This window comes from Protopterus annectens, chromosome 5.part1 (assembly GCF_019279795.1).
Source record: "Protopterus annectens isolate FY-2018-M chromosome 5.part1, PAN1.0, whole genome shotgun sequence".
Lineage (NCBI taxonomy): Eukaryota > Metazoa > Chordata > Ceratodontiformes > Protopteridae > Protopterus > Protopterus annectens.
Genome location: NC_056736.1, coordinates 627,796,218 through 627,819,463, shown reverse-complemented (window position 1 = coordinate 627,819,463; position 23,246 = coordinate 627,796,218). Strand labels below are relative to the sequence as shown.

General features: G+C 43.1%; 1 protein-coding gene across 1 annotated transcript in view; it reads left to right on the top strand.

The window, feature by feature from the left end:
- MEDAG (mesenteric estrogen dependent adipogenesis) overlaps positions 1 to 23,246 on the top strand; it is a 557,632-nt gene that overhangs the window by 14,262 nt on the left and 520,124 nt on the right. The gene's annotated exons all lie outside the window — the stretch shown is intronic.

Below are 23,246 nucleotides of genomic sequence, written 5' to 3'. Positions count from 1 at the left end.
CCGATGGTATCCCCGGTTGCATGTTACATGAACTTCAAGATGAACTAAACCCGCACCTAAGAACGCTATTCAATCTTAGCCTCACTACAGGATATGTACCTGAACACTGGCGCACAGCAACAGTGGTCCCACTCCACAAAGGGGGAAATTCTACTGACCCTGGTAACTACCGCCCCATAAGTCTGACCAGCCTGGTCTGCAAGGCTATGGAAAGAATCATCATGGAACTCATAAATGGCGACATTGGGGATCTGCAGACCCTTGATCCCACCCAGTTCGGTTTTGTAAAAGGCAGATCCTGCCTCTTAAACCTGGTTGACTTCTTCGAGACAGTCACTAGTGCCATCGACGAGGGCAAGGCTGTCCACACTGCCTACTTGGACTTGGCTAAAGCCTTTGACACGATACCACACTCTGGCATCATAAACAAGCTCAGCAGCCTAAATGTAAATCCATATGTCACAAGATGGGTAGCAAACTGGCTAAAAAACAGAACCCATAAGGTCAAAATTGCTGGAGCCATGTCAGACTCAAAACCAGTCACGAGTGGTGTCCCACAGGGCTCAGTCTTAGGACCACTCTTATTCGGCATTTACTTCTCAGATGTGAAAGCAAATATGGGAGGATTATGGCTGACAAAGTTTGCAGATGACTGCAAACTGGGTGCCATAGTTGATTCACCTGCTGACACACACATCCTACAGAAAGGTCTCACGGAAACGGACAGCTGGTGCCGGAATCATGGCCTCAAACTTAACGCCAAAAAAGGTATAGTCATCCCCTTTGGGAAAAACAAAGTACCCACAAATTATCACATAGACAATAACCCACTGAGTACGGAAGAAGTAATCAGGGACCTGGGGACTCAAGTCAATAGTGACCTCTTCTTTGACAACCATGTTGCCAAAGTGGTCAGAAAGACATTCTACCTTGCCCATCTCATCATGAAGGGATTCTCATCCAGATCAAAGGAGGTCATTGCACCTCTATATTACTCCCTTGTCAGGCCCATGATTGAATATAATGCTCCATTTGGGATGTATCTCACCCGGCACATGCAACAACTGGAAAGACCCCAGAAGTACCTCACCAAGAGGATCATGGGTCTCAAACATGTGCCTTATCTAGCTAGATTAAAGAAACTCCAGCTCTATTCAGTAGCATACCGCCTGCTCAGAGGTGATTTGTGCCTAACATATAGGGCCATGTCCAACCAAGAACTGATGGACATGCTCCATCTCAAAAAATCCAAATCCACCAGAACCACGCGAGCTAAAGATTTCAACCTCTGCACAAATATGAATAAGACATGCTGGAGGGATAGATTCATAACACAGAGGTTACCCGTACTCTGGAACAAAATCCCAGTTCATGTGAGACAGAGCCCTTCATTGGCACTTTTCAAGAAAAATCTCGATGCATGGATGGGAGATCGTAAGTTTACCCCGGGAGTCACCTCAGTGTCACTACTAGACAGAAGTATAGTTTACTAAATAATGGGGTCCCACATGTGTCACTACTAGAGAGGCGCAACTATATAATACGGGGTGGCGGAAGCTACATCACTGTTGGCTAGGCTTGTAAATGCCCCAGGGCAGATAGCCTAGTACACTATTATGAAACTATAAACTATGAAAATAGGAGGAAAGCAGTCATTGCGTGAATTCATAATTTCCATTTTAACATGTTTCAAAAAACTAATAAGATACCCTCTTTCAGTAAACATACAAATCAACAAATGACTCTCTTTATCAAACCTGTCATCAGAAATTAACCTTTGTAATATCGCCATCTGGCTTTGCCTTACATTGTTGAGATGGATGCAAGTAGTATAGTGAATCCGCGGTGGTGGTGCTGCGGTAGCGTTGTCGCCTCACAGTAAGACGCTGTCTGGTTCGATTCTCAGCTAGAGCGTCTTCTGCATGGAGACATGCGTGAATGGGCGTACCTTCGTTGAAGGTTGTGTGTCAGGGCTGGCAACTCGGTACGTAAAAGCAACTGCCAATCATTAGCGGACCGGAGTTCCGCTGTGGCGACCCCTAACTGGGAAAAGCCGAAAGACACAAGACAAGATGCAAGTAGTATAGTGAAGATAGGAATTACAAAATAGGTCTTCTGTAGATACTAGAGGTTTAACATCCTAAAGGCACATTCTTCTCCAGAAGGATATACTAATAGTTTATCTTGCTGTCATGTAATGTATATTTAAATTTCAAAAAGCTAGTTGAGTTTTGCCATTTGGAGTAAAAAAAGTCCCTGTTGCGTTTCTAGTCAGGATAAAATAGGTAAGTCTTTATGGGTTCTGTTCAAGCAGCTTTATTATGTACAAACACATAAGGATTGAGGCTTGATAACTGTAACTTAGAAAAACATATAAACAAACTAACTGTTACACTCATACATGCTCACTGTCTGGCTGTACTCTCAAAATTGCACTGAAGCTAGCATGTGCTTGCTATTTATATGCACGTGCTGACCTTGAAACGCTTTTTAAAGGTACAAGACACACACGATTCTACATCTGCCTCTTTGAGAAATTAGTTATGCAGTATGGATGACAATAATCAACATGCAATTAATACTAATAATTCTATGTCATGCAATTATACAGAACTAAATACACATAGACAATTATGTCCAGGTTGCTGTGTATTTCACACTAGGTCTGGAAATATGACCAAACGTGTGACATAAAAATTAGAATCAGGTCTAGCAACTGGGATTGTCTCTGCTGAATGTTCAACCTTAGGAACATCAGGAATGGAAGTAGAAGTCGAGACATGTTCTGCAACAGGAACATTTTCTGGATTGCTTTGAGTTCCAGAGTCTGTATCACAGGAACAATGCTGCAATATCGATTCTGGTACAGGAAAAGAGGTCTGCAATTTCTCCTGTACTCCTCACCCTCAGATTCTACGAAGTAGGATCTTGGCTCGGTACATATACCTGTTACTTGACCAATCCGGTTGAAACCTTTTCACCGTTTGTATCCTCACTGTCTCTCCTTCTTTCAGTGGATGAAGAAATCTGCTCGATTTTATCAGAGCTGGACTTCTGGAAAGAACGCTTTCTGAATAATTGGGCTCTAATTTTCTTGTTGTTCTTAGCTTTAGCCTTCAGTAAATTGAAACTAATAGGCAACGTTGTTCTGGTTTGCCTGGATAGAAGTCTCTGAGCAGGTGAGCCAAGTATATTGTCACGGGGTATGTTTCTGAGGTTGAGTAAATTCAAAAACACATAGCCTAGTACCAACCTATGAACCTATCAGCCCAAGGGCCTATACAAGCCTAACCATAACAATTCCCTGGCTATTTCTTCCCACACTATTTACTTCCCTGGACCCCTGTCTAGCAGGGCGACTGACGTGATCCCCGGGGTGAATTTCCTTTCTCCCATCCAATCGTCAAGGTTCCTTTTGAAGAGGACCAAAGAGGCACTCTGCTTGACATGTATGGGCAATCTATTCCAGAGTCTGGGAACATCGGTATTATCGTTCTTTGACCTCTCGAGTAATTGCTTTGCACTCTGTACTTGCACATTCAGCTAGTCCATTTGACTGTGGATATTCTGGACAACTAGTAACCTGTACAAAGTCCCATTCTCTTACAAATTTCTGAAAAGGCTGACCGGTAAATTGGGTACCATTGTTAGAAACAACTTTGTGTGGACTACCATGGACTGAGAAATTATGTTGCAGCTTAATAATAACAGTAGTGGAAGTTAGGTTAGGAAGTAGATCAATCTCAAACCAGTTTGAATAAGAGTCTACCAACACTAAGTAATGCTGATCATTCCACTCAAATATATCAGTGGCTATTGTTGACCAGGGTAGTTCAGTAACTTGACTTAGCTGAAGTGTTTCTCTTTGCAAATGTGGTTTAGTAGTATTGCATACTGAACAAGAAGAAAGTACTTTATCAAAGTCTTTTACTAGAGAAGGCCAAAATACTAGTTCTCTCTCCCTTCTTTTGGTAGATTTGGAACCTGGGTGACCACGATGCAAAATCTGGATGTATTTGTGTTGACAGGAAGCAGGGACAACAAATTTATGATAATGCCATCTTCCGTCAACATCTCATCACTGTAAGGAAAATAAGTTTGCACTTAGGTGGTACACTAGGTTGCTTTGACGGCCATCCAACATTAATATAGTAGTTGAGCTTTTGCAAAATTGGATCAATCTTTGTATGCTCTCTCAGCTCATCAAGTCTCGTGGTAGAAAAATTACACACTTCCATGATATCAAAGTCAAAATTCTCTGCATTAAGCTGTTTTGTTGTATTTCTGGGTGGGTGATCTGGATAAGGTTATCAGCAGATAAAGAACCCTGCCTTTTGTATAGACCATTTTCAAGTTGTGCTTTTGCAATTTGAACATCATTCTTTGTAATCTCGCTGGAACGGAATGCAAAGGCTTCTTTAAAATAGTAACTAGAGGTTGGTGATTAGTTTCAGTCTGAATAGCTTGACCATAGATATAATCATGAAACTTTGAACATTCAAATACTATTGCCAAAACTTCTTTCTTAATTTGAGCATATTGCACTTCAGTTTGGGTAAGAGTTCTAGATGCATAGGCTGCTGGTCTACCTTCTTAAAGAATAATTGTGCCAAGACCAAATTTTGAAGCATCACAAGAAAGAGATACTGGTTTATTGACATCATAGTATCTTAATGTAAGTGGGGTGCCAATTTTATGCTAAAGGTCTTCAAATGCTCTCTGGTGTTGTTCCAGCCAAGGCTATATAATATCTTTGCGCTTCAGCTCTCTCAAAGGTGCTGTCAACTCACTGAAGTCTGGTATAAACTTGCCTAAATAGTTGACCATACCAAGAAAACGTGGCAGAGCTTGAACATTATCTGGTAATGGCATTTTAAGAATGGCTGCTTGCTTTGACTGGTCTGGTCACAAAGCAGTGCTGTAAATAAATGACCTACATATGTAACTTCTGGTAGTCTGAATTTGCACTTCAGAGGATTGAGCTTTAAGTTCACTTTACGAGCTCTGTCTAGATGTTTCTTAAGGTTTCTGTCATGCTCTACTTCACCATTACCCCATGCAATAAATCATCTGCTATTATGGCACAAGTATAACCTGAAAAAATTTGCTCCATTGCACACTGAAAGACTTCACTTGAAAAATTTATTCCAAATGGAATTCTAAGTAATCTATATCTGCCAAACGGGGTACTGAAAGTAGTCAGTAATGAGGATTTGCAATCAAACATCACTTGCCAAAATGAACTTTTTGCACCCAAGACAGAAAAAAATAGCATTTGGTATTAGGGCTGCTACTTCCTCAACTGTACTTTTCGGATGATGCAATCTTTTAATGCTTTGTTCAAATCTCTTGGGTCAGTACATATTCTGATTTCATCTCAGCCTTTTTTATGGGCTGCTGCCATGGACGGCACACATTCAGTTAGTTCTGTAACTGGACAATTTACACCTTGCTGCATCATTTTATCCAACTGAGTTTTGACTATTCTGCACAGCTGTCATTACTTTTCTTGCTGGTCTGACCACTGGACTGACCTCTGGGTCTAACTTCATAGAATACACAACTGGAAGTTTGCCCAAATTGTCATCGAAAACATCAGCATACTCTGAAAAAATAGCTTCAGTAAAATTGGAACTAGGATATGTGCTTATATGATGAACTTCTTTGGTAAAAGAAAGCAAATTCATTCTCAAACTGTCTCTGAGACCCAATAATGACTGCACAGGTCTTCGGACTACATAGAATAACGAGCTGTGACAGCGTCTAGCCAAATAACATGAAAGCACTACTGAGCCTTCAGTTTGAATTTCTTCATTTCCATAAGCCTCGAGTTTCGCACAACTAGCCACATTGAGTTGTTCACCAGGTCTTACCTTAGTAAATGTGTTTTCTGACATAACATTACACTTTGAACCAGTGTCTACTTTGAGCTTGATGGTTTTACCATTGATGTGGACAGTACAAAAAACTTCATTATTTGCCAGTAAATCTACTGCATCAGTCTTTTCACCAACTACTGATATACCATCTACGTAGAAAGTAGAATTGCAACTGTCTATATGATCAACTTGCTGTTTTGAGTGACCCTTCTTTGCAACTGTGTGGGGTTTACTTGATTTGCAAAACTTTTGAAAATGGTTCCATGTTGCATTGCTGACCAAATGCTAAGCATTTTTAATTTTTGGCTCATGGTTGGCAACACTATATCGACAGTTAACAATAGCTGGTCTTGCTGATTCACCCTTGTACTGCACTGAGTATGCTCCTTCAACTGAAATTGCTGGAAAACTATGGGACCTCCCAGTAAAACCCACAGGGCTATAGCTGCCATATGCTTAGGCCTGCCTTTGCTTGCCATGTGTTGCATGCTGCTGCATTTGTTCTGGAGCCTGCTGAAACCATGCTCTTATCACTTGCAAGCATACTTGTTTGCCTTTCTGTAACTTCATGGATCTGACAAATCTCAGTAGCTTTGCTTAGCATTAAATCACTATCATGAAGCAAAGTCTTCCTCAATGCAGCACTATTAATACCACACACAAGCCTGTCCTTTTATCAAGTCATCTTTTAAATCACCGGACTGACAAGTTTTAGCTTTGTTTCTCAGGTCAGTTATATAAGCTGCAACAGTTTCCCCTGGTTTTTGATCTCCAATGTTATATTTGTCTGGGAGTTACACATTTCCCTGAATTTGCGCTTTAAACACTCAGGGTCTTCCCTTGATTCAGACTGTACAATAATGTGGTTTTTACCTTCTCCCACTTAATGCTCTCTTTCAGTGGCCTCTGACCCACCTAGGTTTAGCAAAATGAATGCCCTGGTGTGTGCATCTTTATCAGAATAGGCTGCTTGTATAAAAATATTGTACTCTTGCTCAAATATTCTCCAGTTATATATTCTGATCAAAGACCAATGGTGACAGTTTTCAAAATCCATCTGCCATATTAACACATACCAAAGGCTTTTTCAAGTATGCACGAACATACAGGATTACTATCAAAAACGTGAATTTACTAATCGCGAATGGTCATATTAGCGATGCATTTCATCCCCTCATTAATATTAAGTAGGTAAGAAGATCAGTAAATAAGACCGACAGTTTGTTTTCCATGTCAGTATTGACAGATGCCGTTTACAGACATGCTGCATATCTGTGCCTTCTTGACGATCTTCTTAACTGCCGTTCACTTGACTGTCAACATCCTGACAGTCGCTCCTACCATGTTCGAACAGGAGCCTGACATCAAACTGACTTTGTCTTTTGATTGTAAACCTGAACATAAACACATTGTAACTATGCTGAATAGCACAAAAAGCCTCCGAATAACTGAACTTTGCGAAATAAGTCTCTTGGGCACTGTAATACTCTTGAAATCACTGTACTGAAAGACATCACCTCTTATCAGTGTAAGAAACATTTCAAAATAACTGCACTGTGCGAATAAACTGTGCAGAAGAACTTCAAATAACTCTAGTTATGCCTTTGATACAATGCAAAATAGTAGTTATGCCAAAACACAGTACTTTGCCAAAAAACATATAGTCGCCTTGCTTTATTTATACTTAATGTGCCCTTTTTGCCCTTATTATATTTGTTTTACTCGTTTAATCTTTTTTTCAAGCCCATTATACTTTTATTGTGCTCATTTTACTCTAAACATACCCGCTTTGCTTTAAACATGCTTGTTTTACAGTTCTGAGGTAGTTCCAAACCCCTTATGTGCTTTTATGATAATCTTTTTATCAAATATCTTAATTTAAAACATTTTGTTTAATTAATGAACCTTTTGTGCCTCTCATTTGTTTAATAATGCGGTTTGTGCCCTTGTAATGCTCAGTTTTATTTTTTTTATAAAATAAATAAGTTGTGCAAGTTTTCATTACCTTTGGTTTGTTTCTGGCCCCTTTTCTTTGCTTGTTTCTCTTAGTTTACCTTCACTGTTAACTCTGCACCTCCATAGCTGTGAAAAGCAGTTTCTGGAATCTCTGTTCTAACACCATGCTGCTCATCTAGTCAGGATAAAATAGACTAGTCTTTGTGGGTTCTGTTCATAGGTAGGTACTAGGCTATCGCCCCAAGGGCCTATGTAAGCCTAGCCAACAAGGTTCCCTGGCTTACACCACCCAAGAAAGTTATTTTCCTGTGCCACTGTCGAGCAGAGATACAGAAGTGATCCCCGGGGTGTATTTCCTATTTCCCATCCACTCATCAAGTTTTTTCTTGGAGTGCTAATGAAGAACTTTGCTTTACATAGATGGGTAGCCTGTTCCAGAGTATGGGAAGTCTCTGGGACAGGACTCTATCCCTCCAGCATGTCCTGTTTATTGTGGTGACAAGGTTTATGTCCCTAGAGCTTGTAGCTCGGAGGGATTGGGATTTCTTTAGGTGTAGCATGTCCAACAGCTCTGGGTTTGGCATAACTTTATATGTTAGGCAGAGATCACCTTGGAGTAGGCGATATGCTATGTAGTAAAGCTGGAGTTTTTTGAGGCAGTCAGTGTAGGGCACTTGTTTGAGGCCAGTAATCCTCTTTGTGAGGTACTTCTGTGGCCTTTCCAGCTGCTGCAGATGTCTTGTGAGGTACATTCCAGAAGGGGTGTTGTACTCTATAATGGGTCAAATGAGTGTCGAGTAGAGAGGAACAATGACCTCTTTTTTTTCCTGGATGAGAACCCTTTTATGATGAGGTGTGCCACGTAGAAGGACTACCTGACTACTGCGGCAGTGTGACTATCAAAGGAGAGTGACTATCAAGCAGCTTTATTATGTACAAACACGTCAGGATTGAGGCTTAATAGCTTTAACTTGACTAGCAGTTATACTCATACATGCTCACTCTCTGGCTGCACTCTCAAAATGGCACTGAAGCTACCACGTGCTTGCTATTATATGTACTTGCTGAGCTTGAAATGCTTCTTAAAGGTACAGGACGCACACACTATTCTAAAGTCCGCATTGTTCGACTATCCCTTTTCATAAAATTAGCATGCTGTCCAAAAATCTAAAATAACTTTGCACTAGTGAAGACAATTAGGGCATAAAAGCTATGTTCTCTTCCCATACAGCTAAAATTATATTTGCATATAAAAGGGCACAGGCAGCGGCCACAGAGATTCCAAATACTTGGTGGAAATATTCATCCTAGGAATGTATATAATTGTTATTTAAAGTCAAATCAAGAAGGGAAGTGATCTCTTTTATGTCTTGTGTAGACATACAAGTATATTCACTTAAAAAGTGAAAAACCACTCAATACCTATGTTTTGGGGAGTAACCAGTATCCCCTGGTATGAATAAAATATTCTTATCGTACTCCATTCTATTTAAGATCTCAAGCAAGTGCCAGGAATCTTTTAATATGTAAGGTTTTGATTCTAAAATGCCTTTACACGTAAAATCAGTGTATTTGGCCAATGGTTCTGTCTTGGAATCTTTGGCAGAGATGATAGGTCTCAGGGGTGGGTCATGTGAGGATTTATGCATCTTGGAAATACCAAATGAAGCAATCAAAGGTTTAGCCACCTGTAAATATTCCCATTACTGATGATCCATATCAGCGTGTAAGACTGTATCCAGTAAGAAAAAAAATCTAACTTTGCATAAGCTACATTAATATCCCTTATTGAAATTCTCTTATATATGACTTCACTGGATAACAGTTGAAACAAACTGTTCATAATAATGACACCCCCACCCTTGTCGGGTTTCATAACCCTTACCTGGCTATCACAAATCAAACTATTTAAGTTCACCCTTTCCTCTCATGTCATATTGTCAGGTAAAAAATATTTCTGTTTGTGAATATTTCTAAAATGGTACTCGCGTATTTTCTCAAAAACAGAAGTCCATGGGTTGGGGGCGGTGGCATAAAAGTGCTCTTTCTTTTGAGACCAGTTCCTTCATCGGATCCCTATCCAGTTTCTCGAATCACTATTTAGCGAACGCCTCTTCGTCAAACAACTACTCAGTGAAAACACTAATTATCGAGCTAATTTTTCAGAGAAAACTTTCCTAGGGCAAAGAATGGTTGGCCACCATCTGGAATTTGCCCTTTTCCCCACTGTAGTGCAATCTTGGAGTTGGTATATTTTGTTAGCGAGGGTGTGGAGGGCATAGCCCCACCTAAGTAGGTGTTTTTTTACGATCGCTAGGGCAGACTACCATCAGTTTGCCCTAGGAAAGTTTTCACTGAAAAGTTAGTTCGACTGATAGTGTTTTCGCTGAATAGTTCGGTGAAGAAGCGTTCGCTAAATAGTGATTCGACAAAGTGATATAGACCCAGTCCTTCATCAACTAACATTGGTGTGTTACCTGCATAATACATTTTCAAATTCATAATGTATAATTTTAATTTTATAAGAGCATCAGCTATGTCTAATTTTAATACCTTTTTTAAAAACATATGTCCTTCAGTGATATATGTATATTAGACAAATTGTAAACTTTGAATGAGTCCGATATTTAGTGCATCATAATTGGCACCATAGCCACATAAGCATTTTATCTTTTTGTTCCTGCCTCTGCCCTAAAAATTCAAATAAGTGCCCTGTGTTGGGGTTTCAAATTGGTGTCCTGTCCATGATTCTTGTTTACATACTGGTATGCCAACCTCTCAGATTGTTGAATCTGCGGTTGATCTAAAAAAAAAACCCTGTTCATCCTCACCCCTAAATTCATTATTCACAATCTCAAAATTTCTAACTGAATTCACCCTTAAGGAGCATCGTTGGCCTGGTATAGGATATGCTCTCCCCTCCTTGTATTCAGCCATATCCCTTTCCAGTTTACATGCTTTATGAACCTTGTTAGTATCAATAATTTTGTCAGTCTTACTAAAAATAAGTTTATACTGTTCCTTAACAGATGAAAACATTAAATCAGCATTAATTGTAGAATTTAAAGCTTTAATCTCATTGTCTAAAGCTTTAATTTTACATTCATTCTCTACCATCAATTTTAACAAAGTCAAACCACTATCCTTGCATAACTGTACCAGATCATGATAAAAGGGTGAGTTGTATTACACTCCATCGGGGCACTTCCAAACCTGAAGTCCCCTTGGTACCTGTTTCAACTGAATGCATTCCATAAGGTACGAGTTTTCAGTTGCAAATTCTGGAATTTTAGTAGCTTGCACTCCAAGGAAAAACCTGGAAAATCTAACCAGGTTTCAAGATCCACTTCATTGCCAGAAAGTGGAGAGGAATGAACCTGGCTGAAACCTCCAATAGTTGCAGCACTACCATTAGCAACAACACTTGCATATGTCCATGGTGGCTCCATTTGCGTAAATAGTTCCGGACTGCCACCGCCAGTCGGATTGTTCAAACCATGGTTGCTTGACCTGGAAGAGATTTGGCTTCATTAACTGAAGGGGGAGTCACAAATTTAGAATTTTGTAATAGTAAGGTTAGTTTGCCAGGTAGCTCCACAGCAATGCCGGAAGTAAGACGGAAAGAGTCCTAACACAAAATACTAATAACCTCAGCAAAATACATAGAACGTAAACATCGCAAACTTTGTTGACTAATTAACTTTATCAAAAATAAAAAAATATATATAATAATAACAAAATGTAATGAATGACTTTGTGCTTTCGTCTTGATAATCGCAAGATTCCACAAGACCAAATAAATATTCTTATATTTTATTCATTTATTATGAGCATCACAGTAAAATTAATTGTTTTAGTATTTAATATTTATTGTCAATTTTATCTGTTGTCAGCCATGGTGGTGCAGCGGTAGCATTGTTACCTCACAGCAAGAGGTTCTCCCGTTCGATTCTCGGCTGGAGTGCGGGGAGTGCCTTCTGTGTGGAGTTTGCATGTTCTCCCCGCGGGTCAAGTGGTGTTCCGAAAGACATCCGTGAATGGGCGTGCTTTCGTTGAAGGTTGGGCGTTGAGCTGGCAACTTGGCACCGTGAAAATCTACTGCCAATCATTAGCGGACCGGAGTTCCGCTGTGGCGACCCCTAACCGGGAAAAGCCGAAAGACAACAACAACAACATTGTCAATTTTATCTGTTGCTTTATGTATGATTATTCATGATATGGTAATATGTACATTTTGATTGGCCAATTTGGTGTATTTAAAAGGGTGGAGCAATGGGCAGCTTTGACTCTGATGAAGTCTTGTGATTATCAGGATGAAAGCGCTAAGTCATTCATTATATTTATTGTTATATATATATTTTATGTTTGATAAAGTTGATTAGTCAATTAAGTTTGCGGTGAAGTATGTTGGTCTGCTTCAGTTTTGGTTTATTTTGTTGTCGTGATAGAGTTGAAGTGCCTGAGACGGGTGGTAGGCTGCACTCTGTGTGGCTCAGAAAAAGAAATGAGGGTATAAGAGAAGAAACCAATATAGCTCCAATTGCAGACAAGGTCAAAGAGAACAGATTACTGTGCTTCATGCACATGTGCAGAAATTAGAAGACAATCTAGTGAAGATGATTATGTACAGACAGGAAATAGAGAAGTGGAAACAAGAGCATCCAGCAAAGAGATGGATGGCTTGTGTGAGAGAAGACTTGTGACAGTCAGGCATGAGTGTCAAAGAAGGCAAGAGCATGGCATTGAATCGAGAGGATTAGCAACAGTTGACATGACACCACGACCCTATGTAGAAAATGGGGATTGTTGATGATGATGATGCTAGACTGGTATTTCATCTCTGTGAGATGAGTGGGCAAAAAAATAGTGACCCATGGTTACTGCTTGACTTTTTATTGCATCTTTTTCCAACTCACTGTACTACAAGTTTTCTCCCATTTACAAAAGGAGTTACTTACTTGGATGTTAGAAGTTTCCTCAAAAAAAAAGCCATCTGTTTGCATCTTTGACATGTGGGGAAGCAGCTACTGCTCCTGGTTCTATAATATGTAGTGGAAAATGGCGAACAGGAGACTCATAGGTGTGCAAAACCATAGCTCCCGATACATATGTAAGCATATATCCTGAAATGATTCTTATGGACCAACAGAAATCTGTAGTAGCATGTACCTGTGCAGAGAAGCAATAGACAGTTAGGTGCCCATGGTGTAGAAGAGCAATTTACATTAGCATTGTTATTTGGAAAGGACCACAGGCAGCTACAGTAATGCTGCCAGGTGCACCAAAGCAGATGCAGCTGTATTTACACAATTATGTGTAATGATGCAGAAGGATTAAAAGCTTGAGAGTTGGATGCAATGAAGTAGAAGCATAAAACAGGGTTACGACTTCCTCCCAGACCTGCTCCTTGGAATAAAATGGCAAATACTACAAATGAACAGCTGCCCCTGCAATGCACGCAGCACATAGATAGTGTGGGACCTATTAGAGTAAATAAAAAATCAATACGAAGAGACCTATAAAAAGCAGGAAGAGTTTATTCAAGGTGGTTCTGCACACTGTGTAAATGATAATACTTACCATATCATTTGAGGCGTCCTTTACTCACCAGTGCTTCTCAGACCTGGAGACTTTTGGTTTTATGGTGACGCAGCTCATTGTATTAATGTCTGCAGCACTACTCACTCATATGTGGGATACTGATTACCCTGGAGAAACAGGTGTCCAGGTCATAGCAGGCGTCCATCTTACTGAAAGGACCCACATATCTTCCCAACAGCCACTCCCTGAACTGTTTGTGGAGGACATGGAACATAACTTTTCTATAATCCTCACACCAGGCAGCTTCCATCCATGGGGCATTAGCATCAGCATCCATCTCCATGATTGTATGGCAAAACAAGATGGTAGCATGAGATTCATGCCCTGCTTAGGAATACACATTGCATGCAGGCCACCCTTGTGCCTCGTAGTTGTGTGAGATATGTGTACACACCCACAGCTTGAGTGTACGACTGGCCATGCATGAGATGCCAGTAGCATGCTTCTTTGAAATATAAGGATTCATAAAGTCAGTATAGCCTCATTAATGTACACATGGTACACACTGGCATTTTAAGTAGTGGTATTTACAGTCTTATTTTGTATGCCAAAATTCATGGCTAGGAAACAATGATAGTAGAGTCATTTGAGTATCTTTAATAATCACTTTTTGATAGCACAGGTGCAGCAGTTTCATAATACAGAGACCCAAAGGAGGTACACAGGGGACTTCATTCCTTTGGTAAAGGATACTTTAATGGTGCCACACAAGTGATTTATGTGTCTGTTGAATGCCTCCTGAAATAGTAAGTTAGTCAGGTGTTCAGTAGTGCTCCGTATTATTCATGCCTAAAGCATTCACCTGTTACTGTATGCTTTGGCAGTTATACATCTGTTCGCCTACAGTTCTAGCTGGGAATACCAGCCCACTGACAGAGGACAGCCACCCCCTTTATCTAGTCTGTTGTACTCTGTGTTACACCACCATGTTGTCTTGTGTGATTATGCTTGGGAGTAGGGAATGTTAAACATAACAAAGGGGTGGTTTAGTTAAAGTTCTTCAACGTGCTGCTCTACAAATGACAGTCACACACAGCTGTGGACTGCCCTCCTGCACCCCACATACTGCACCTCCTAAGATTGCAGAGAACACCCACGTTACCTCGCCATTTTATCCTGGAGTTCCTTCCCACTTGTGTGCATGTATGCCAACACACAAACATGCTGTCAAGGACGCACAATAAAATACAGCATACAGTGGATTCTTGTAAACCAAAAAGCACTAAACAAATGACAAACCAGGTAAACCAAACCACTTTTTTTGTCTGAGGAAGGAGCGCCATTGAGTTCTCCGAAAGCGTGTGCTTACTTCATTAAATTTACATTTTTTATTGTCAGCCTTGGACTTGTGCTTTCTACAGCTCACTCATTTGGTTTACCTACATACAATGGATTCTTGTGAGGTACATACCTTTGTTTTATCTCCACACAGATCAACTTCTACATAATACCATACTATGCACTGGACGACTCATCTTGCCCTGCATATATGTGGCCATCAAACAGTACACATCCTGGATTAACCCAGTAATGTACTAATAAACTAAGCTGCTGGCAGTTTGTCAATATTCCCTCTGTGCACCCACACATGACCTTCCAGTACTTTGTTGTCTTGTCCCTGTAGGTGTACATAGGTCATCCAAAGGAAGCGGACAGCAGAGCTTGGACAAGTTCAGCCCTGCGGAGATGGATGGCTTGCTACAGGTGCTCCCAGGGCACATGGGCAATACTTATTCAGGACATGGGATGTACACCAGTCAGATTCTGTGAGACGGTATTTGAGAAACAGTAGTGTACAATGTTTGTGCCATGGGTGGGAGAAACCACACACATATCATGTCAGAAGTATGTAAACAACAACAACGTGATATTTGCCTCACTGAAGGCACACAATTAGAAAGGACAGCAACAGGGTGGATTGCTGTCCTGAACATCTTGCTAAGGAGGAATCATTCCTGGCATCTAAGTATTGTGATGATGAGGAGATAGACACTATTCCAGCATGTGTAGACATGTAGTAGGAGCAGCCAGATACCAAGTATCTGTTTGGAGGCCAGCCAGCCTAATACCATTACTGCATTAACTGTACAACAACTGTGATCTGAGTGACACCACTGAGATTTCATGTAGCTACATTGGGTATGCAGACTCGGGGCATTGCCAGCATAAATAGATGTTTCTGTTTACCTACAGGAATCCAGCTATCAGTAGTTTGCACCCCATGGGGCATTAAGGATCGTGGGGTTGAGCAGTATCACACAGTTGAGTACTGTATCCTGTGTTCTCAGAGCAAACTACTGCTACAGTTGCACCTGTAGAGGTTGGGATGGGACAGAACAGCAGGCTGAGATCAGTCCATTGGCAGTGCCTAATAATGAAGCCAACATGCAGATTAACTAAGTCTCAGAACACAGTGATGCTCTTGATCTGCCTGCCAGATGGGCCGATGCCCACAGCCTGGGGTGACAATCTAGCCTGTCCTGTACCTGATGTATAGGATGCACAGGATGGCATACTGCCAGCTTTGTCTGCAGGATGCTCCAATGTGACAGACTACACTGTCACTGCTGGTGGTGACACACCAGACCACTGCATCTGACATACAGATACCTACTGTATGTCAGGCTAACAGTTTATCACTGTGTGTGTCTCTGTCGCAGCTTACTCTTGACATGCATGTTACAGGCACCTTCTGTAGCTTCACAAGTCAAAATGGAGGTGGTTTGCATTGTGCGTGGCCTCTGGGAGGATGTGATCCAGTACTGCCATAGCCTGTGTGAGATTCTGGAGTCCAGAGTTCATACTATGGTCAGCCTTGTGTGTTCAGTGGTAGGTCTTTTTTTTGTTTGTTTGTTTGTTTTCTGGGGTGGAGCAGTGTTCTCCATAGACTTTTTTTAATGTTTTAAAGAGGGAAAGCTGCAGCACCAATAAAGTATCAGTCTGGGGCAGGAATGTGATGAGCAGGTGGGTGTGTTTATAAATATTTGGAATTGATTCAGCAACAATAAAACACAAACAAATGTGAACAGAAAAGTGCCACCACCTGTGCTCTGTACCACAGTGCTGCTCAAAACCATGTGTCTGTACATACCCATAATAACAGCATTGGATGAACACTGGTGGGAACATGGGCTATACCTGCCATGGCTGAAGGAGCAACATTCCAAAACTGGTGCTGGGGTCTGTTGTGTCTCAGTGACGCACAGAGTGGCGTGCACATTAATGTCCGAGGAGGCCTGTGGGCCTGTTCCAAGTTCACAGCACAGGGATCATGCTGTTGGAACCAATAGTGCTTGTACCATGACTCCATTGCAGAGTCCCACTGCATGGTCCCAAAGTGATACCTCCCACCCACTCAGTGGAAGAGGTCATCTTGATACTTATACTTCCCACTCTCACTGTGATCTCTGTCTCCACTTTCATTGACCAGTAACCTTCCACCTTCACATGCAGTGCTGTATAATGTGCAGAAGATATCCGGAGGAGATGTGATGCACCTGCTTCTGGATGTCCATTGTCATAGCTATTGGTGGATGTGGTATTGAGGGTTGAGACTGGACTCTGAGGTAGTGGAGAGTCCTCGGGTGTTGTCTGGCCTGCCTGCTTTTGAAGGATCATGTTATGCAGTATGCTACAGAGAGCATGGAGTCCGTGGGAGGGGCATACTGATGTCTGTAGGCAGCAGAACTGGGATTTCAACAAGTCAAACACACATTTGACTACATTTCTGGCTTTGGCATGGGCGGTGTTATGCTGCTGTTGAGCTACGCTTTGTGAATTCTGTAAAGGAGTTATCAGATAGATCTCTGGGGGTATTCTATGTCACATATCCACAGACACATATGTATACAACTGTCCCTACAATAATATAAGTAAGTGCACAATTGTTCCCACTGTTAGCTGGCCCTGTGGGATGCCCTCATGCAGGAAATCATGATAATGACTTGCAGGCCATATGTGAGAATCCTGGACATTGTCATGATGCTGTGTAGATACATTGATATTGGCCCCAGGGTGTTGCTCATCATCTCGCAGTTGATGTTATGGTAGCTCTTTCTATTGATGCCTATGGAAACTGGGTGAGGCCTTTACTGCCACATAGATGCTCCCATCACTTATATCATTGAAGAAATTCATACCGGTGTGCCCCCCCCCCCCACATTATATTGGAAAAGCATAAAGGTTCTTCCACATGTGGCAGTGATGTTTCAAGGAGTGTTTTTAGTATTCTACAGGCTGACACTTATAGGGAATGTATCTTCAGTTTGTCTCTGGAAGGTTCTTGTAGCTAGTATATTAACAGCTGCATATATCTTGATAGCTGTAGGCATATGAAGTCAATACCTTCCTCCATTTCTGGTCTGTGGCTATACCTTGTATGGCCAAACAATGCTGTACGATATCTTATTACACCCAAAGCCAGTCACATAGCTGTTGTTCATTAAGCTGTTGGGAGGGTATCCTCTGCCAGTACTGCTTTTGCTGACAAGTGCACCTGTGTTGCATACCTTGGAGTCAGCTGGTTGTGCTTGTTAGTTGTTACTGCACTATAATTTCTACTCTTACTAGCATTTCCACCTCTGCAGTGCTGCAGCTTTTGGGGTGTTCTTTGCATTCATACTCTGACATGACTGCCAGTGTGACTTCATGCGTGTTGACTGTTAATCGAAAGCTGCATACCCCTGTCCTCATTTGCATGTCATTATACAGTAATTTCATATGCGTTTTCTTGTACCCTTTAGGCCATTGTCCCATAGCACTGCATGGTTCTTTGCATTCCTGCCTAGCTGTACTTTCTGGTTTCTGGCACAAAGATGCACAGCTTAGTTTGAAAATTGATTACAGATATTCCACATTTGTGTGCACACATGAGTAGTAATGATTGTGTGTGTGGTGTGTGTGTGTGGTGTGTGGTGTGTGTGGGGTGTGTGTGTGTGTGTGGGGTGTGTGTGTGTGTGGGTGTGTGTGTGTGTGTGTGTGTGTGTGTGTGTGTGTGTGTGTGTGTGGGTGTTTGTGTGTGTGGGGTGTGTGTTTGTGGGGGTGTGTGTGTGTGTGTGTGGGTTTTGTGTGTGTGTGGTGCGTGTGTGTGGGGTGTGTGTGTGTGTGTGGGGTGTGTGTGTGTGTGTGTGTGTGTGTGTGGTGTGTGTGTGTGTTGTGTGTGTGTGTGTGTGTGTGTGTGTGGTGTGTGTGTGGGTGTCTGTGGGTGTGTGTGTGTGTGTGTGTGTGTGTGTGTGTGTGTGGGTGTGTGTGTGTGTGTGTGTGTGTGTGTGTGTGTGTGTGTGTGTGGGTGTGTGTGTGTGTGTGTGTGGGTGTGTGTGTGGGGTGTGTGTGTGTGTGTGGGTGTGTGTGTGTGTGTGTGTTGGGTGTGTGTGTGTATGTGTGTGTGTGTGTTTGTGGGTGTGGTGTGTGTGTGTATTGGAGTGTGTGTGTGTGTGTGTGTGTGTGTGGAGTGTGTGTGTGTGTGTATTGGAGTGTGTGTGTGTATTGGAGTGTGTGTGTGTATTGGAGTGTGTGTGTGTGTGTGTGTGTGTATTGGTGTGTGTGTGTGTGTGTGTGTGTGTGTGTGTGTATTGGTGTGTGTGTATTGGTGTGTGTGTGTGTGTGTATTGGTGGGTGTGTGTGTGTGTGTGTATTGGTGGGTGTGTGTGTGTGTGTGTGTATGGTGGGTGTGTGTGTGTGTGTATTGGTGGGTGTGTGTGTGTGTGTGTGTGTGTGTGTGTGTGTGTATTGGTGGGTGTGTGTGTGTGTGTGTGTGTGTGTGTGTGTGTGTGTGTGTGTGTGTGTGTGTGTGTGTGTGTGTGTGTGTGTGTGTGTGTGTGTGTGTGTGTGTGTGTGTGTGTGTGTGTGTGTGTGTGTGTGTGTGTGTGTTATTTTGTGTGTGTATGTGTGTGTGTGTGTGTGTGTGTGTGTGTGTGTGTGTGTGTGTGTGTAATTGTGTGTGGGTGTGTGTGTGTGTGTGTGTGTGTGTGTGCGTGTGGGTGTGGTGTGTGTGTGTGTGTGTGTGTGTGTGTGTGTGTGTGTGTGTGTGTGTGTGTGTGTGTGTGTGTGGGGGTGTGTGTGTGTTTGGTGTGTGTGCGTGTGTGTGTGTGTGTGTGGTGTGTGTATTTGTATATAAGGTAGGTTTTTGTTGGTTACTTTGTTAATCTAGTATAGTAGATGGTTGTTGGCACCCTTTTCAACAACAACCCAGGCCAAGGCAGAAAATGCAGTTACAGTTAATTCACATAAGTTATGTACAAAATCAAGATGTGCAAATTGAGTATGCGTGTAGTACAGATGTTTTTTAATTTTATCTATTTGTTGCCCTAGTAAGCCCACTGGATACAACTGTCCCTTTTCAGGGGTAACCTGGAAGCACTGTCCGGTTAAGGTACATGGTCAGAGTCTCACAGTAGGCAAATGAAGGTGAAAGGAATCAAATTGTGTATCATGGGCATGAGAAGCAGCAACAGCTCAGAGCTGTAGTGCTCTGTTCTAACTGCTGGACATTAGTACGCTTTTGTAAGTATTTACATATTTCAGTATTATGTTGATTGGTATACAACATGTGTATAGGCTAAATATTACGTCATATATGTGAGATAATTGGTAAAGTTGGACTAATGAATAGTAATGATTGGTTGCAAGATTACGTAACAGTGGTTGTTAGTGTTTATCCTGTATTGACCAATGTTAAGTTGTCATTCTCGCCTTCATTCTTGCTGGATGGGTTCGGAGCCGATCCTCGGCTCCGACTCGGCCTATACTATAGCTCGAGAGCAGTTTTTACCGGCTCGAGGCAGCCCTATATCCCACAATACCATGCGCTAACTCCCCAGATCTCGTTTGCCGCTTCGCTGCGAGGTAGTCTGTTTTTGCCGGCTCTGGTCAGTAAGTGCTTTTTCAGATATATATTCAGTCTCAGTAGTTTTTTTCCAGTTAGTTACCCTTCTTAGGTCCCTTCTAACTGCCTTACCCTTTTCGGTAGCCCTTTTTCCCTTTCTTTAGTTAGTTTTTTATATTGGGCCTACGGGTCTTTCCTTAGTTTTCCCCCACCCCTTTCAGTGTGTGTGTGGTTTTTAGTCAGTTCTCCTTAACTTAAATAAGTGTGTGTGTGTGGACTGACTGTGTTCCTTTTTATTTTTTGTCAGGATGTCAAAGGACCCTAAGGTTTCGGGATTCAAGAAGTGTGACTCATGCTGTCAGAAAATGTCTCTGACAGACGGTCACACTTCTTGTGTCTATTGCTTGGGGCCTTTACACCTGCAGGACTCTTGTTCCGTTTGTCACGGATTTAGTTCAAGAGTCCTGCAGGAAAGGCGGTAACAAGCTCATCCTAAGGGGCTTGTTAAAGCCTGATGACTCCCCGTCCAAGTCTGGCTCGGGGAAGTCGTCAAAAACCGCCAAACCCTCGGCTCCAGCTTCTGAGCCGAGGGCTGGCGTTATCGAGACGGCTCCGACCTCGGTTCTGGCTGGCTCCGAGGTGAGCAAAGTGGTTTCCGCTCCGAAACCATCATCGGAGCCGACCCCAGCGCGTAAGCGCTCTAGGTCCCCTTCGCTAGAGTCCGTCAGATCGGCTCCGAGGTCCCCTCTCCTATCGGAGCGGAGTCATAGGACTCATTCATCGAGGTCATCCAGGCTCTCCGACCATGACATCGAGAGGGTGGTCAGTAGACTCATACAATCTCAGGCGCTGGCCCAAATGCTCCAGAGCCCATCTCACCAGTCTGTGGCACCTTCGATACAGCTATCCATTCCTCCTCCGACTCATCTCTCGAGCTCGGAGCCGGAGTTTGTCAGAACCGTGACCTTGCCCACGTCGGAGCCGATACTTCCTCCTTCGGCTCCGGTGTCGTCGGCTCCGACCTCTTCATTGGTTCCATCCATGGAGAGGTCCGGGCACCGAGACTCCATTGTCGGCTCCGAGGGGGCGAGTGGCATCGGACCCTTGTCCTACCCCGCTCTCCCTCTCGGAGCTTCGGCTCTGGTTAGTTCGGCTCCGACACCATTCTCGGAGCCTTCTCTGTCGGTTCCGGGGGCGGTTCCGGTCTCTTTGGAGCCGGTGCTACCTTTGGTATCTGATAGGGGAGCCTTCGAGGTGATGAGGAGTGTGCTGGACCCAGTGTCCACTCCAAGGTTAAGTTCTGCGGCTCCTCCCTCTGTAGTGCCTGTTACGGTCTCTGGCCATCCTCTTACACCTGACAGCAGAGATCCAAAGCGTAGGGTACCCACTTTGGGTGTCTCCTCCTCTTCCGAGGGCTCCCCTGAAGTTTCAGGGGAACCCCCTAGGAAAAGAAAGTGCAAGAGGAAGCACATAGACTCCCCCGAGTCTGTCACGTCGGACACCGACTTGGATGAGTCGGAAGGTTCCCCCAGATCCCCCTCTGAGGATGTCTCTTTTTCAGACATCCTGGAAATCCTAAGACAGAGGGGAAATTGGTCCACTCTCAAACCTTCCGAGGATGAGTCGGTTTACCTTGACGCCTTTGGATCTCGCCCTTCCACCTCCTGGGTGTCTCCCCCTTTCGACCCACTAATGGAGGTAGTGGCTAGAAAGGCGTGGGCAGCTCCTGATTCAGTGGAACCTACCCCTAGGAGGCCTTCTAAATTTATTTCTGCACCAGATGACAAATCCTTTCTCACCAAAGGTGTTTCAGTTGATGCTATGGTGGTAGCAGCAGCCACTAAGAAGGAATTGGCTGATCCTTCTGTATCTGTTCATCCTCCTAACAAAGAGTCCAGGACCATGGACAGGTACGGCAAGCGGACCTTTGCTTCAGCGACCTTTTCTATGCGATCGCTGAACTATTTATGTCATTTCACCCGCCTTCAGAGAGACTTGCTCAAAGAGCTGGGTGAAACAGTACAGGATCCTTCTGCTGAGGGGTTTAAGGACAAAATAAACTCTCAGCTGGCTACCCTGAACTCCATCGTTAACTCCTCCATGCGGCTTATCTCTTATGCAGCCGATGGAGCGAGTAGGGCCGCTGGCACAGGAGTTGCGTTGAGACGTCATGCTTGGATGCGACTCTGTAACTTTGCCGATCCCTTCAAGGCGTCCTTCACCAACACCCCCTTTGACGGTTCGGAATTGTTCGGACCTCAGGTGAAGAATACCCTCACCAGATACGAGCAAGATGGTAAGACTCTCTCTGCCGTGGGAGTTCGTTTTTCCACGCCTTCTAGACCTTATCCTAAGGGACAGAAGGGAGGAAAGATGTGGTTCCGCAAACCTCAGGATGTCGCGCCTGCTGCACGTGGTGAATTTCCCCCTAGAGGCAGAGGGGGAAATAATAACAGACGCCGCCCCAGGGGCAGTGGGGGTCCTCAGAACCAGAGCTCTAGGGAATCCTTTCCTGACCAACCCTTTCAGCATCCCTGAGAAGCTGCCCGACTGTCCGCCTTCGGAGGCAGTCGGGGGAAGATTATCTCTGTACCCGGAAGCCTGGCAATCCCTCTCCCAAGACACATGGGTACAGAAGATCATATCCGAGGGTTACAAAATCCCTTTCACTTTCCCTCCGGTACAACCGCCAAAACCCCTACCAGACGTACCACCCGCACAAAGGGGTCAGGCTCAGCTAGAAATAAAAAAGCTGTTAGAAAAGAGTCATCCAGGCAGTCCCAGCAGATCAGCTAGGATCCGGAATTTGCTCCAGATTCTTTTTGGTACCAAAAAAGACAGGAGAATGGGGACCCATTTTGGACCTCAGCAGGTTAAACAACTCTGTACTAAAGACAAAATTTCGGATGGTAACACTGCAGTCCATTCTACCCTTTTTGGGCAGAGACAACTGGATGTGCTCGTTAGACCTCCAGGACGCGTAGTAC